At 37.0% G+C, this 17,775-nt stretch overlaps 1 protein-coding gene and 1 non-coding gene across 2 annotated transcripts in view; both read left to right on the top strand.

Annotated features, from left to right (window-relative positions):
* LOC141664601 (uncharacterized) overlaps positions 1-17,775 on the top strand; it is a 121,576-nt gene that overhangs the window by 92,980 nt on the left and 10,821 nt on the right. The gene's annotated exons all lie outside the window — the stretch shown is intronic.
* LOC141670148 (small nucleolar RNA R71) lies at positions 17,510-17,616 on the top strand. The gene has a single exon (XR_012554391.1). It is a non-coding gene; the product is annotated as a small nucleolar RNA R71 (small nucleolar RNA).

The following is a 17,775-nucleotide window of genomic DNA, read 5'->3' as shown; positions in this document are numbered from 1 at the left end:
ATCGCTAAGTTCTAGCCGTCATAATGCCCAAATTTCCTTAACTGTTTCTGTGCTTAACTTTAGGACCCGTGAACTCACTGTAAGATTCTGAACTTTGCCATGTTTAGATAGTTCGTGTTACGAGCTTCTTTTTGATATGTCGTTCGCCTAAATCCGACTTACGAGCGATGAGAAACGACCGTTTTAAGTAACGGCGTTTCGTGAGCGAACCCCGAAACCTCGAGTAACTTTGAGACCATAATTGAGACCCTTAAATGATTAATCAAAATACGAAATAATTATGTAAGGTGGATTAGGCATTTGGTAAAGTACTCTCGAAAGAGTCGCCTTAAAACATTTAATGGTTTATTTTATAAAAATGGTGGAGCCGAGGGTACTCGAGCGACTTATGTAAATCGTTAAGCGCAAAAGCGAACGTTAGGGTCTAAGTGGATAAAGTCTAGTTTCTTAAGAGACCGTGGTTTAATTCCGGCTTATGTTGTTGTTCATTGGTTACCAGACCCATTCTAAGCTTAAGTCTACCCCGGAACACTCAGGCAAGTTTTCTACCCGTATAACTGTTGTTGTGATGTATATATGTATATGCATTATCTTGTGATAAGTGCATAATTGTTATTATAAAATCTTGCAATATATTGGAGCATGTTGATATGATATATATATATAACGAAAAATTAACATAAAGAAAATTAACGAAAAATTATCCAAATCTTGTAAACCAACAAACAGTGGATAGGGTTGCAATACAACCTTCCAACTTCTTTCAATGCTTCTTACTATTCTCAGAAACCAACCAAAATAGCACTGCAATGGCACAAAAGCCAAGAGCTAAACACAAAATAGGAAACCTGAACAACTTAGCTATAAACCAACCCAATAACCTAAATTTTACCCTATAAGAGCTAAACTACACGCGCTTATCTTATGTGATCTTCCTATGACTCACCTACGACAATCCTAAGCCTGTTTCAGTGACCATAACCTGTAGCTCTGATGCCAACCTGTTACACCCTCCAAACCCGGGGTCTAGATTTGGGGGTCACTAGCCAATAAACTATAATAAAATAATCACAGCGGAATAATATAATAAATATGAGCCCTTGCATGCACTGGATCGATCACATGTTATAGCATGAAACAGGCACTAATACAAACCAACTGTTATTACAAACCGTAAGTCTAATTAGTTTTACAGATTATTCAAATTTTATTACAAACCTCTAGACTTATTCAAGCGTCCCAAAACAGTCTACCTGGAAAACACACCCAACTATCTACAAGCACTCGACTTCTGTTCAAACCTGGAACTCAAGCCTGCTCTGGCTTAGCTGAAAGATTAGATTGATAAACAAGTATGAGCGAAAGAAATGCTCAGCAAGCAGTATAAAATGTGCTTGAAATGATAAACCACATTTTTATAATAACTGAACAACAGGATAAAATCAGTAATATTTGATCAATAATAAAAGCTTCACAAGCTATCAACAATAAACGATAAATTTTGAGATTGGAATCTAACTCCGACGGACGTACTATCACATGTTGATCAGCCCGTGTGATAGCACTGGTTCATGATTCGTAGAAACATGTCCCCAAAACACGAGTACTCAAATAAAAAGGCAATATATCTGCCTGTGGCACAAATTGTGTCATAATATTTCATATAACACATAAAAATAGCCCTCCGCTGGACCGTCCATCCCGGTCACTTACGCATTCATCCAATCCATAAAATATTTTGATCAAAGGAGCCGAATCAAAGGACATCCTTAACTGTATAACTCCCCATTTCTCATGGTTCAGAGCTATCTCAACAATCAATGGCAAAATAACTAGAACAATTAGTTATTCGCTAATCTCAATTCAACGTTCCACTGTATAGAGTAATTTATAGCGAAATATAAAACATTTAACTATTCTGAACTTAGAATAGTATGGAAATTAAAAGAATAAAGTTCAGAGTCAATATCACTTGAATGATAAGTGAAGATATAAGTATTTGCATAATATGATTCGAAATAAACGTCACTTGAACGATAAGTGAAGTTAGGGGTACTTGCCTGGTATGCTCGATAACCTCTTACTATAACTCTGCTTATAGCTGCTGGCTACTATCTCCGTCTAACACTTGACCGCACTCCTTGCTACTCGATTCTATAAACAAAAGGACTATCTTAATTGACAGAACACAACTCAATCGACGTAACTATACGTCTTGACATCTACCCGATCGTTTATAACTAAGCATGACATTTTAAAACTGTAAACAGATAGCATGCATATCACATAGCACGTAATCATGGCATTTGTATAACACGTAATCACATATTTCATGTAACACATAAGTCAGATCATTAAAAGATATGTGTCAGTGCATTCAGAATTAAAATCAGGTCAATATTAACATTTACCGATCAAATACCGACTCAAACTGATACATAAATCAAATGTCCTTGCAATACAAAAGAAATTAGGACTTAAAAGTATTTTTATTGAAAGCGTAATATTTTTCCGAGTCTGTACGCGTTCGTTTCGTATTAAACGGACGAACGGTTTAATTGTTACGAATAAAATAAGAATTAAATAGAATTAAATCAATTAATAATAATATTAATTGACTTTTAAATACCAAAATATAATTTTTAAAATCCTAAAATAATTTTTTTAGGAATTATTTGAATTAATTATAAATAATTTATATTTATTTAACTATTTATAAATAAAATTAATTGATTAAATAGATTAATCAATTAATTAAACTCATAAATAATTAACTAACATAAATTATAAATAATTAAATCAAATTATATTTTTGAAAATAATAAAAGAAAATGATTTTAGAAATTTAAAATAATTAAGAAATAATTTTTAGAATTTAAGATAATAAATAAATGATTTTTGAAAGTAAAATAAATGATTCTTAAAATTAAAAGAAATAGTTTTTAGAAAATAGAATTGAATTTTGATTTGAAAAGAAAAGAATTAAGCAGAAACAAGTTTAGGAACAGGACTTTGGGGAATTAAAGATCGAAACCGAGTAATTTGACCGGGTTAACGGATCCCAGCCGGGTCGTCAAGAACGCCGGCCGGAAACTGGGTTTAGCCCAGAATCCGGCGATTCTTGCCGATTCCGGAGAGACCGTTTTGGGGTCCAAAACAATGGGATTAAACCCGGTTTTTCAGTCCAATTCGCTCAACAATATCCTGGCAACAACTCCGTACTAACAAACACAACCCAACAACACAGCACAACGTTCCGATCAAGCTCCATTAAAGCCGGCGAGTAATTCCGGCGAAAACTCGAACTCATCCATTTCTCAACCAAAAATCGAGTTTTACATACCAAATTAAAGTTCTGGATATCTATAATCTTCTACAGCCTTCAAAACAATCAAAAATAACAAACATAAACCGGAAAATCAAATGAAAAATCTGGTGAACCCAGAACTCGGGTATAGCAATTCGAGACTAAAACAACACAACCAACTATATGAATCGATCCTAAATATCATTCTAAAGCTATGGATAACATCAAAATCAACCCAGAATCATCCAAAAACAAAAACGATTTTCAAGAATAAAACATAAAAATCGACTTTTCGAATTACTATACCTCAGATCAAAATATTGATATCAATGGAAAGCTCTTGTCGAGGGGATGATTTTGACTACTAGAACGTCTGATTTGGTTCCCTAAATCGATCAAAAATCGTGATTGAAGTTGCTGCAGAAATTTTCACCCCCAAAAACTGTTCTTGGTTTTATGATTTTTCTGAAAAATTTATAAAAATAATGAATAAATAACTAAATGGCTGGTATTTATTTTTTTACAGAAATTATATCCTAAAATAAATTAAGGGTATTTTTATCCCTAAATTACAATAATTAAGCCCCAAAATAATAATTACGGGGAATAATTTTAAAAACGATAAAATACAAAATTAATATCAAAATTCCCCAAAAATTGCGAATAATTCGAAAATATAAAAATAAAGGGTATTTGAAATACGAATAATTTTATAAAAATAAAAACACGGATTTTGTGGGGTTTGACGTCCTGTTGGGGTCCCCGGTCCGCTGATTTTTGAAAAACAAAATGATACTGAAATTAATAGAAAAATCCGAATACACATAAAATACATTCAAACACGCATAAAATAAAATAAAATGAATATCTCAATAGAGACGCGAATAAATGCAAGTCCGAATTGCATATCGATTCATATAATTGCAGTTTAAACATATATGAATCAATCGAAAAATTTTCTGGCCTGCACAGAAACACACATTACAGCTATAACATCTAATATCATGACAATAATCACTTTAAATTTATAAAACATATAATATTTATTTATTTAACATATAATTTTCACATAATTTTCCCGGATATTACATAGCGTTGGCATAGAACTCCCACACAACACTCATGGGCACAGCAGCGGGAGCCTCACAAAAAGGAACCCAGCCCATCTCAAGAATCATCTCCACAGCTTACCATCCTTCACTGATGGCAGAAAACCTCGCTCCTTAGCAATAGGCTTCGAGAGAAGCCTCGTGTACTCCTCTTCACCTCAGGAATAGAAAATCTTGGCCTCACACCACCCAAAGATGAAGAATCAGTGGTGCTGCTGCCTACTTGCGTTCTTTGTCTCTTCGATGCCATTGAGATTGAATAAGAGAGAATAAAAACTAAGTGTTTGAGAGAGATTTGTGTTTGAGAATTTGTGAAGTGGTGGTGAAGTTTGTGTATAAGTGTGTGTATTTATAGGTGGGAAGATGAGAATTAGATATGGAATAGTAGTGGGAATAATGAGTTTGATTCGGAGAGGGAAATTTGGGATGTGGAAGAGTAAAATTCGGTTTGAAATTGATTTTATAGTTTAAATCCCGAAATTCCCTTAAAAACTGTTGTTTTATATTTTTTTTTAAATCGGGACCCCGGCGCGGCCGTGCGCTAGACCAGCACGGGCACGCTCACCTTCTGGAAAACTGGCGCGGCCGCTTGCTTGATCAGCGCGGGCGCGCTTACCTTCTGGAAAAACAGCGCGGGCGTGCTTGGCTACTGAAGTTGACCCTGATTTTTTTTCTTTTTCTAATTTTTTTTCTTTCTTCTTGCTTCCGCTACCTACTAATGTACAAAAAACTTGGGTTGCCTCCCAAGAAGCGCTTCTTTTACGTCACTAGCTCGACGTAGAACCTTGAGCTCAAATGGACAATAAAATGACACCAACCACCTTGCGGTTTGTCGTGTCACCATAGTAATGCTTCAACCTCTGACCATTGACCTTGAATTCTTGGCCCGGGTCACTTTCAAAAATTTCCACCGCTCCATGTGGAAACACAGTTTTAATTATGAAGGGCCCTGACCACCTTGACTTCAACTTTCCAGGAAAAAGATGGAGACGAGAGTTGAACAGAAGAACTTGTTGCCCCGGCACAAATGATTTGAGCACTAGACCCCTATCGTGCCACCTCTTGACTTTCTCCTTGTACATTTTGTTGTTCTCATAAGCTTGAAGTCGAAACTCGTCGAGTTCATTCAATTGAAGCATTCTCTTCTTTCCAGCCGCATCCAAGTCAAGATTCAATTTCTTCAAAGCCCAATACGCCTTATGTTTGAGTTCCACTGACAAATGACACCCCTTACCATAAACCAACCGAAATGGCGACATTCCCAATTGAGTCTTATATGCTGTTCTATACGCCCACACAGCTTCATCAAGCTTCAAAGACCAATCTTTATTCAATGGACACACAACTTTCTCTAAAATGCGCTTGGTCTCTCTATTAGACACCTCAGCTTGACCATTCGTCTGAGGATGATAAGCCGTAGCAATGTGATGATTCACATTATACCTTTGCATCATAGCAGTGAACTTGCTATTGTAAAAATGCGGCCCCTCATCACTGATTATGACTCTTGGAGTTCCAAACCTTGTGAATATCTGCTTGTGAAGAAAATTAAGAACCACTTTCGCATCGTTCGCTGGAAATGCCTTAACTTCAACCCATTTTGACACATAATCAACCGCCAATAGGATGTACTGATTGTTACGAGATGAGACAAATGGCCCCATGAAGTCAATTCCCCAAACATCGAAGACCTCAACCTCGAAAAGCACATTAAGAGGCATCTCATCCCTCTTAGACATATTACCCACACGCTGACATCGATCACATTTCAAAACGAACTGGTGAGCATCTTTAAACATGGTCGGCCAAAAGAAACCTGCTTGAAGAATACGAACTGCTGTCTTTTCTCCACCATAATGTCCTCCATAAGCCGTTGAGTGGCAATCTCGCAAGATCCCCCCCCCCCCGTTTCGCTGTAAGGAATACATTTCCTGATGATTTGGTCAGCTCCTTGTTGAAAAAGAAACGGCTCATCCCACATATACCACTTCACTTCATGTAGAAACTTCTTCCATTGAGCATATGATAAGTCGGGAGGCATGATATTACTCACAAGGTAGTTCATAATGTCTGCAAACCACGGTTCTTCTTCTTGCACTCCAAACAGCTGCTCATTGGGAAAAGACTCATTTATCAATGTCTTATCCAATGAAGTAGCATTAGGGTTCTCTAAACGCGAGAGATGATCAGCGACTTGATTTTCAGTCCCCTTTCTGTCCTTGATCTCTAGTTCAAATTCTTGAAGCAAAAGAACCCATCTAATCAATCTAGGCTTTGAGTCCTTCTTTGAGACGAGATAACAAATTGCTGTGTGATCAGTGAAAACTGTCACTTTAGTCCCAAGCAGATAAGATCGAAATTTCTCAAAACCATAGATAATAGCCAAAAGTTCTTTCTCCGTAGTAGTATAATTCAGTTGAGCACCATTCAGGGTCTTACTAGCGTAGCAGACCACATGAAATATATTGTTCTTTCTCTGCCCAAGAACTACTCCAACTGCATAGTCACTTGCATCGCACATCATCTCAAAAGGTTCATTCCAATCAGGTGTAGTTATGACAGGTGCCGTGATTAAACTCTTCTTCAATGTCTCAAAAGATGCAAGGCACTTGTCATCAAACTTGAAAGGGATATCTTTCTCTAGCAAACTGCACAATGGCTTTGAAATCTTAGAAAAGTCCTTGATGAAACGCCTATAAAAACTCGCATGCCCAAGAAAACTGCGAATTCCCTTAATAGAAATAGGTGGAGGAAGATTCTCAATGACCCCCACCTTGGCTTTGTCCACCTCAAGACCCTTACTAGAAACCTTATGCCCAAGAATAATACCCTGTCGCACCATAAAGTGACATTTCTCCCAATTGAGAACCAGATTGGTCTCAACACACCTCTTAAAAACGTGTCCAAGATTCTGCAAGCATTCATTAAAAGAATCACCAAATACAGAGAAGTCGTCCAAGAACAGCTCCACATTCTGGCCAATCATATCAGAAAAGATGGCCATCATACATCTCTGAAATATGGCTGGTGCACCACACAGACCAAAAGAAACTCGTCTGAAGGCGAAAGTACCAAATGGACAAGTGAAGGTAGTCTTCTCCTGATCTTCTGGAGTGATACAAATCTGATTGTAACCCGAATAGCCATCCAGAAGACAGTAGTACTCATGACCAGCCAATCTGTCAAACATCTGGTCAATGAAGAGCAAAGGGAAGTGATCCTTCCTAGTGGCCTTGTTCAGCTTTCTGTAGTCCATACAAACTCTCCATCCCGTGACTGTTCGTGTAGGAATAAGCTCATTCTTCTCATTTGCTACCACAGTAATTCCACCTTTCTTTGGCACATTGAACTGGGCTCACCCATGAACTGTCAGAAATAGGATAGATGATCCCTGCATCTAGCCACTTAAGAATTTCCTTCTTCACTACTTCCTTCATGATCGGATTAAGTCTTCTTTGCTGCTCGACCATAGGCTTGTTACCTTCCTCTAGAAGAATTTTATGGATACAATAATAAGGGTTGATTCCCTTGATATCTGCTATAGTCCAACCAATTTATGATTTGAACTCTCTCAGAATCCTCAGAAGCTTCTCCTCGTCACTACCTGAAAGGTCAGATGCAATAATAAATGGCAAAGTGGATGCATCACCTAAAAACGCATACCTCAAATGTTCAGGTAAAGGCTTAAGCTCAAGAGTAGGAGCTTCCTCAATAGATGGCTTGAGGCGTTCTGGAGATTTGTTCTGTTAGGTCCCAATTTGTTTGTAGAAGGGGGGGTTGAATGCAAACAATACCGTTTAATCGAATAAAATACGGAATAAAATTGTGAAACAAAATTCAAGTTAAATAAAACTTTTATTAAACTTGAAAGGTGTTACAACTACGGTATCGGTTACAAGGGATTAATCTCAAATCAATTATTACAAATCTAGAATAAATTCGACATGAACTTTTTCTATTTTTGTAATTAAAAGATCAAATGCTAAATGCGATTTGAGATTAAGTTCTAGGGATTTTAATCCGCTAGATTGATACACAAGAACAAGATAAGTATTTCTAGTTGATTGGATTTAACTTTACAATCTAGAAATTGATCTTGAAGTTGCAGATGAGATGAAATATTTTTCTGCTCCTTTTTCTTTTGTTCTTGAGTTTGTGTTCTGTTTGATTGCTAGTGAAATAATAGACTTCTGCTTCTTTTTATCAAACAGCCGAATGTAAACATGTACTGGCATGACAATCTCTTTGGCCAGCAAGACTTTCGGTATGACAAAATTTACAACTAGCAAGACAATTAAAATGAGCTAGCAAGACTTTCGGTATGACTATTGATTGTCATACCGATTGTCATATTAGTTCAAATAAATTGTCTTGCTGAATTAATAACAGATTTTAATCTAAACAGAAATTCTAATAAGACAATTAAATGAATTGGCATGACTTTCGGTATGATTATCAATTGTCATACCGATTGTCATACTAGTTCAAATAAATTGTCTTGTTGAATTTAAGCAGATTTTAAACCAATTAAAATCTTGTAAATCCTTAATATTAATTCTAAATTAATTAATCAATTTAATTCAATTAATCAATAAATTAATCTTTGCAGATATAATTTATTTTCTTAATTAAATTATATGACTTAATTAATTAATAGAGAATTAATACTAACCCCCAGCAGCATCCATTCTTCTGACAATCTTCTGAAAGTCACTGAGACTTATGAATCAATTCCGCCACTTCAATGCTGACACTCGATGTACTGTCTGGTTCATGAGTGACTAACTTCCGTGACGTTTCTTCATGTCTTGACTTTGATATTCTGATTGAATCCTTGTAATAAATGATACCCTGACGAGATCTCTGTCACTTGATTAAATCCACGATCTTGATTTATATCACTGAGGCATGATCAAATTCTTGAACTTCTTCCAGTGAATTAACTCCTCAAGTCTGTAGATGAACCTTGTTTCTGAATCCTTTGACAGATATTACTTTGCGAGATCTCTCTGACGGTCGATCCACTATTTACTTATTATATTCTTATTTGAGTTGAGTTGAATCCTCGAATATACAAATAGGCCTATGACATATGACTTATAATCTCCCCCTATTTGTTTGTTAGACAATAACACACAAATACCTAGAGGATAACTCAACTAACAAATAAGAAAAAGATATAAACAGAAATGCAAAGTAAATAGTAGAAAAGTTCTGGACTAGATTTAACATTTTCCAGATTCCAAGTAGATGTTCTTCTAGACTGAACATATCTTCAAGTAGTTCCATCTTCATTTGTACAACCACATTTCCTGTTGAGAAGCCCATATCTCTCTTGCTTCTCCCCCTATGAGAATCAACTGATTAAAGAAGATCACCTTCGTTTACCACCTCTCCCGTACAATAGGATCCGCAGATAAAAACCAATGGTACTCCTCTTTTGAAAACAGCTTCTTCCCTTACTAGAAAATCACCTTGTGTTTACCACCTCTCCCGTACAATAGGATCCGTAGTTACAAACAACAATGGTGTGGTGTAGTGTACATATGATCTTTTTCTTCCTCCCTTCTATTTCTCCCCCTTAGTTGAGGAATCCTCCAAACTATTACTTAAGCTTTTATCTCCCCCTTAAAGAAGGAATGTATGCCGTCGTCTGAAGGAGTTCTCATATTTCACTTGGTTGGAAAAGAAATAACAAGTAGTTTCTCTTTCTTCCTCACTGTGAGTGTGTGATCCTGTTTTAGTGTACCTCACATGTGTTTCACTCTTCTCTCCACTCGTGTTTACACTCATTCTCACAAGTGTATCACTCTTCTCTCATAGCTCCATAATCCAGCTGTACCTGCAAGGAAAATCACCTTAGCCATCCTTAAGGAGGTCACAGGTGGTGCAATGGGAGTTCACAAATCCCCATCCTTGTTAAACTCGTCAGATGAATCTGAGTCATAATTTACAAGTTGCTAGTTTCCCTTTTAGGGTTCCAGATTTAAATTCTGGGAAGGTAAACAATGATCCAAAGAATTTAGTATAAAGATCACAGTTCCCTTCTAATGCCTGTGAAGACATTTCCTTGTGACTCATCAGGTAATATCTGAATCATTGTCAACAAGTTTCCGATCTGCACCTATGTCAGATCCACTATCCGCAGATGCATCCAGGGGATTTAAGCCTGGGGAGGTAGACACTGACCACTGACATATGGCTTTTGGATCAGTATCCTCTCCTAACACCTATAAAGGCAATTGGTCCATTAACGAACCTTGAACAATCGAATCTGACCTTAAAATGGTCGAAACTCTTGTTTCTGTCAACTCATCCTTTGTGTGTGTAACCTCTCCTTGTGCATCAAGAATTGTTTATGTTTGAAGTGGTGACACTACATAGGATACCTTGGCCGACAGGCAAATTTCAATAGACGCACCCTGTTGAGAGAATGAATCTAGTAACTGTTTTTGTGCCTTTTCAACCATTACATCTTTTTGAGAAGATGTATGGGGGTTAGCAGTTGTCTCGGTTTAAATACTACTCATCTATTTAGGAGACAGAGCTACTGGGTTGACTACAGAACCTTCCTTATGTGGTGCACTAAGGCACTATCTCCCTCACGCTCATTCATATTTCATTTAGTGGTAAGAGAGTGTTGGTTGGTTCTGTTTTTGTGTTTGTCTTTACAGTCTGGGATAGATGTTGTGGGTTTTCAACCTCATGACTGTCAATGAAAGAAAGTCATTGGAGACTGAACCTGTAACACATAACATATGGTAATAGAGAGAAAATGATTTACAATAGTGATTTCAAAAGATTTTACATGAAATAAGAAATCACTAATGTAGAAAGAAGTTTGATTTTGTTTTTCAATATGAATGAGTTTTTGATAAAACATTGATCACTTAGGGTAAAGTCTAAGTAATTCTCATTCATGTCAAAAGCTTACAAATATCTGCAACATAATGTTAACAAGATGTCATTGACCGATACTTGTCAAGTACTTTAGATACTAATTATTATGTTGCATAATCAATATACCACTGCACATATAAAACAATATGATTGTGCTTAGTGATAAGATAGTTATAAATATGACGACTCTACTTATTCATATAAAATTGTAACTGCAGTTAGAGTGCCATACCATGTCCTTGACGATTGCTTGAGCAGTATACTAGTTCATACCAACCTGAAGTGAGATTGTGAAGAAGAGATTGCATAGTCCAATAGATCTGCAACTGCAAAGTCCATGAACTGTGGTGCACTGACTTCCTCTTTTGACTCACCAATCAGGAGTACACTTGTACACATCTTACTAGAGTACAATTCCAAGTGTAATGTGCAGCAGGTGTCTGATATGTCGTAATATTCTCAAGTCTCGTCACTGGTGCTATATGTTAGATACTGCTTCCTGATAATAACCTAGCACAATATACAAAATTACAATGATAACATTCCCAGCTTGCAAACAACCATATCCCTCAGATAAACCTTTGCTGTTATCTCCAAAGGTAACCAGGGGCCAGCTTTCTCAATCCACATTTGATAGCAGGGCTCTATCTCCGGTCATATGTCTTGATGATCCACTGTCAAGAATCCACACTACCGGTTACACCTGTTTAATGCCCTGCACTACAAATGGATTAGACCTTCTTCGGAATCCAAACTTGGTTGGGCCCGACATACTTGTAGAACTGTCCTTTGTCAGGCAAAACAACATTTTTAATTTTAATTGTCTCAACTTTCTCAATGACTGAACATTTGACCTTGTAAACAGCCTTAACAAATTTCTGTTTAAGCTTAGGCACAAATGTCTCCTTTCTAGCCTTAGAAGGACTGGCAGTCTTAGACCTATCATGCTTCTTGTTATTCACATGCTGACGAGGAGTAGTCTTATCATTAGACACATGCTTACCATTAAAATAAGCATACATCATATTAAAAGCACAAGACATACAATTAGCAACACCACATGCTTTATGAGAGTGATTAACAGCAGGTAATTTATGCATGGTAGACATGGCATTATTGTTATCCAACTCATGTGTGTCTGAGTTAGTCTCAGTTGCTTTCACAACTTTGACTGAAACTTTCGACTCACTTGACTTGGAAACAATCTTCTCATAAGCATGATCCTCAGCACGTATTTCTTCTTGAATAACAGAAGAGGTCGCATCAAATGGTTCAGCAATTGATGCTTTATAGAGGGGTTCATCAACACCCTTAAGCACATGTGGTACTTCCCTCCCTTTAGCACAGACATGAGGAGGGGAGTTTATGCCTAATTCTCCAATAGCAGCATTGTAATCATATCCTATTCCAGATGTTTGATTAACAGCTTGCTTACTGTAGAACTCTTTAGCCTTCGAACAAGAATTGAAGTGGGCTCTAACCTTAGTCTCAAGACCGGTGATCTTGTCTTTGAGAATAGTTTCGAGTTTTCTATAAGAGTCAACTCTATTCTCTAGAAAAGATACCTGTTCTTTTAATTTGTCTTGATTAATATGCACAAGTCTTAATTCATTGACCTCTTTCTCAAGGTCTGTGATCTTTAAACTTAACAGTTCATTATCACGACGTGCACAATCTAAGTTACCTCTTAGATGATAAACCATTTCAGCATCAGAAAGTTTTACCTCTATTCTTGATGATGAAGCTTTTCCATCAATAGCCATAAGAGCAAGATTTCCTTCATCTTCATCTTCACTGTCAGTATCATCCCAGCTTCTTCCCTTTGCCAGATAAGCCCTTTCAGAGTTCTTTCTTACTTGCTTTGGCTTCCTACATTCTGTGGCAAAGTGTCCCAACTCATTGCAGTTATAGCATCTAATGGTGCTTCGATCAACCATCCCTGTTTTGTACCCACCACTGCTGGTGTTAGAGGATGAAGATCCACCTTTCTGGAATTTGTTGTAGTTGGACTTGTACTTAAGCTTGGGATTCCTCCTGAATCTGACATGGGAGAATCTCTTGACAATTTGGGCCATTGATTCATCTTCCAATTGCTCCAGCTCTTCCAAGGAATAAAAATCATCACTTGATTGATTTGTAGTAGGAGGATCATATTCTGCTACTAACTCATTTTCCTCACCCTTGGAAAACTGTACCATTCTTTCTAACTGTTGAGATTGTTGTTGTTGTTGACCTTCAGCTACAAGTGCAGTAGATGTGCTGACCATTCTATCCTTCCCGTAGACTTCCTTCTGTTGAATCTGCTCCAACTCATAGGTTTTTAACACTCCATAGAGCCTGTCCAAAGAAATCTCACTCAGATCTCTAGCTTCTCTAATGGCAGTGATTCTATGTTCAAGATGAGCTGGCAGTGTTAAAAGGAACTTTTTGTTGACCTCCCTGATTGAATAATACTTTCCATTGATGTTCAGGTTGTTGATCAATGCATTGTACCTCTCAAACACTTCAGTAATTCCTTCTCCTGGATTTGATTTGAAATGTTCATATTCAGAGGTTAGGATTTCCAATTTGTTCTCCCTAACTTCCTCTGTGCCTTCATTAATCACCTCAATAGTTTCCCACATGTGTTTGGAATTTTTACAGTTCATCACATGTCTGTTCATCAAGGGATCAAGGGAATCAATTAATATTAATTGAAGGCTGGCATCCAAGGAGGCTTCTTCCTTCTCAGCAGGAGTAAAATCTTCAGGCTCTTTTGGATAGGTTCTAGCTTCAGTAGTCACCACACCATCTATTATTACCTCCGGTTCAATAACCATCGGAGTTTTTATACCCTTATTTAACAAGTTTGAATATTTGGGATTTGCAACTTGTAAAAATAATAGCATCTTCTTCTTCTTCCACATGATATAATTCTCTTTATCAAATTGTGGAATTTTAACGGTTCCAACTTTATGTGAAGTCATTATGAATTTTTGAATAAATAAAAATTCAAGGAGTTGAAAAATCACAAAAGTCTAGGATCTTGATTTGTTCATTAATCAGAAGGCTCTGATACCAATTGTTAGGTCCCAATTTGTTTGTAGAAGGGGGGGTTGAATGCAAACAATACCGTTTAATCGAATAAAATGCGGAATAAAATTGTGAAACAAAATTCAAGTTAAATAAAACTTTTATTAAACTTGAAAGGTGTTACAACTACGGTATCGGTTACAAGGGATTAATCTCAAATCAATTATTACAAATCTAGAATAAATTCGACATGAACTTTTTCTATTTTTGTAATTAAAAGATCAAATGCTAAATGCGATTTGAGATTAAGTTCTAGGGATTTTAATCCGCTAGATTGATACACAAGAACAAGATAAGTATTTCTAGTTGATTGGATTTAACTTTACAATCTAGAAATTGATCTTGAAGTTGCAGATGAGATGAAATATTTTTCTGCTCCTTTTTCTTTTGTTCTTGAGTTTGTGTTCTGTTTGATTGCTAGTGAAATAATAGACTTCTGCTTCTTTTTATCAAACAGCCGAATGTAAACATGTACTGGCATGACAATCTCTTTGGCCAGCAAGACTTTCGGTATGACAAAATTTACAACTAGCAAGACAATTAAAATGAGCTAGCAAGACTTTCGGTATGACTATTGATTGTCATACCGATTGTCATATTAGTTCAAATAAATTGTCTTGCTGAATTAATAACAGATTTTAATCTAAACAGAAATTCTAATAAGACAATTAAATGAATTGGCATGACTTTCGGTATGATTATCAATTGTCATACCGATTGTCATACTAGTTCAAATAAATTGTCTTGTTGAATTTAAGCAGATTTTAAACCAATTAAAATCTTGTAAATCCTTAATATTAATTCTAAATTAATTAATCAATTTAATTCAATTAATCAATAAATTAATCTTTGCAGATATAATTTATTTTCTTAATTAAATTATATGACTTAATTAATTAATAGAGAATTAATACTAACCCCCAGCAACATCCATTCTTCTGACAATCTTCTGAAAGTCACTGAGACTTATGAATCAATTCCGCCACTTCAATGCTGACACTCGATGTACTGTCTGGTTCATGAGTGACTAACTTCCGTGACGTTTCTTCATGTCTTGACTTTGATATTCTGATTGAATCCTTGTAATAAATGATACCCTGACGAGATCTCTGTCACTTGATTAAATCCACGATCTTGATTTATATCACTGAGGCATGATCAAATTCTTGAACTTCTTCCAGTGAATTAACTCCTCAAGTCTGTAGATGAACCTTGTTTCTGAATCCTTTGACAGATATTACTTTGCGAGATCTCTCTGACGGTCGATCCACTATTTACTTATTATATTCTTATTTGAGTTGAGTTGAATCCTCGAATATACAAATAGGCCTATGACATATGACTTACATGTTCAATTCTTCTATTCCAAGAGATTCAAAAGGCATATCAATCTTCCTCTTCCAAGGAGAAGCATTCAGATATTGCAATTGCTCTTCCCCTTCATTATCTTCACTATCTGAATTCCCCAATAAGGCCTTAGGCATCAGACCTTAGCAATTGATCAAGTTCTGAAGTAACCACATAATCAACCAATTCTACCTTTAAGCACTCCTTATTTTCCGTATGGAACTTCATGACATTGAACACATTAAAAGTTACATCCTGATCCAGCACTTGCATTGTAAGCTCACCCTTCTGCACATCTATCAAGGTACGGCCAGTTGCCAAGAAAGGTCTTCCCAAAATTACGGGAATCCTCTTATCCTCGAAATCAAGAATTACGAAATCAGCAGGAAATATGAGTTTATCAACCTTGACCAAGACATCCTCCACAATTCCTCGCGGATATGTAATAGAACGGTCGGCCAACTGCAAAGTCATATAAGTCGGTTTTGGATCAGGTAAGTCCAACTGCTTGAAAATTGACAAAGGCATTAGATTGATGCTAGCTCCGAAGTCCCATAAGCATCTGTCGAAAGACACTTTTCCAATAGTACACGGAATAGTGAAGCTTCCTGGATCTTTAAGCTTCGGAGGCAACTTCTGTTGTAGCACAACACTACATTCCTCCGTGAGAGCGACAATCTCTAAATCATCTAGCTTCACTTTCCGAGAGAGTTTACCTTTTATAAACTTTGCGTAACTAGGCATCTGCTCAAGAGCCTCAGCGAAAGGTATGTTGATATGAAGTTTCTTGAACACCTCTAGAAACTTCTCAAATTGTTTATCCAGCTTTTTCTTCTGCAGCCGCTTAGGAAAAGGCGGTGGAGGATAGATCTGTTTCTCCCCTGTATTACCCTCAGGAGGAGTGTGCTCAACAGTAGTCTTCCTTGATTCCACTTTTACTTCCTGCTGCTCTACTTCTTTCTCAGCCCCAGCTTCTTCAGTCGACATTTGAGTTTGTTCGGGATTCGCAACCTTTTCAGACCTCAAAGTGATTGCCTTTACCTGCTCCTTAGCTTCCTTCCTTCCTGGCACTTCAGTTTCACTAGGTAATGTACCAGGTTGACGATTTAGCAAGGCATTGGCAATTTGTCCAATTTGATTTTCCAAGGTTTTGATAGAAACAACTTGGCTTTTGCACATAAGCTTCAACTCCTCTAATTCAGTTTTTTCATTAGCTTGTTGCAGCTGAAGTTGTTGTCTTGGTGCATATTGCGGTTGCTGAAAACCAGGGGGGTTGTACTGATTTGCTGGGTACTGCTGATAAGGCTGTTGAACCACATTCTGGGCATTGCTCCAGCTGAAATTAGGATGATTGCGGTTGTTGGGATGATAGATGGCGGGCACAGGGTGTTGTAATCGCTGAAAGTTACTCACGAACTGAGCTGATTCACTAGAAATAGCACACTGATCAGTCTCATGGGCACCAGCACAAAGCTCACAGACACTAGTGATTTGATTAACTCCATAATTAGCCAAAGAGTCCACCTTCATCGTCAAAGCCTTAAGTTGGGCAGCTATAGCAGTTGCTGCATCCAACTCCAGAATTCCTGCTACTTTTCCCTGAGTCAGTCTCTGGGAAGGATTTTAGTATTCATTAGCAGCCATCAGTTCAATCAATTCATAAGCTTCATTGTAGCTTTTAGCCCACAAGGCTCCTCCTGATGTTGCATCGATTATGGGTCTAGAAGTAGCACCCAATCCATTGTAGAAATAATTTATAATCATCCAATCAGGCATGCCATGATGTGGGCACTTCCTTAGCATCTCCTTATATCGATCTCAAGCCTCACACAGAGATTCTCCAGTTTTCTGAGCAAACTGAGTAAGAGCATTCCTGATTGCAGCACTCTTCGCCATAGGGAAGAATTTAGTGAGAAACTTTTGAGCAAGATCTTCCCAAGTAGTGATAGACCCTGGTGGTAGAGAATGTAACCAGCACTTAGCTTTATCCCTCAAAGAGAATGGGAAAAGTCGCAACTTGATAGCATCTTCAGTCACACT

This window comes from Apium graveolens, chromosome 6 (genome assembly GCF_009905375.1).
Source record: "Apium graveolens cultivar Ventura chromosome 6, ASM990537v1, whole genome shotgun sequence".
NCBI classification, from domain to species: Eukaryota; Viridiplantae; Streptophyta; class Magnoliopsida; order Apiales; family Apiaceae; genus Apium; species Apium graveolens.
This window is presented reverse-complemented; position numbering and strand designations above follow the sequence as displayed.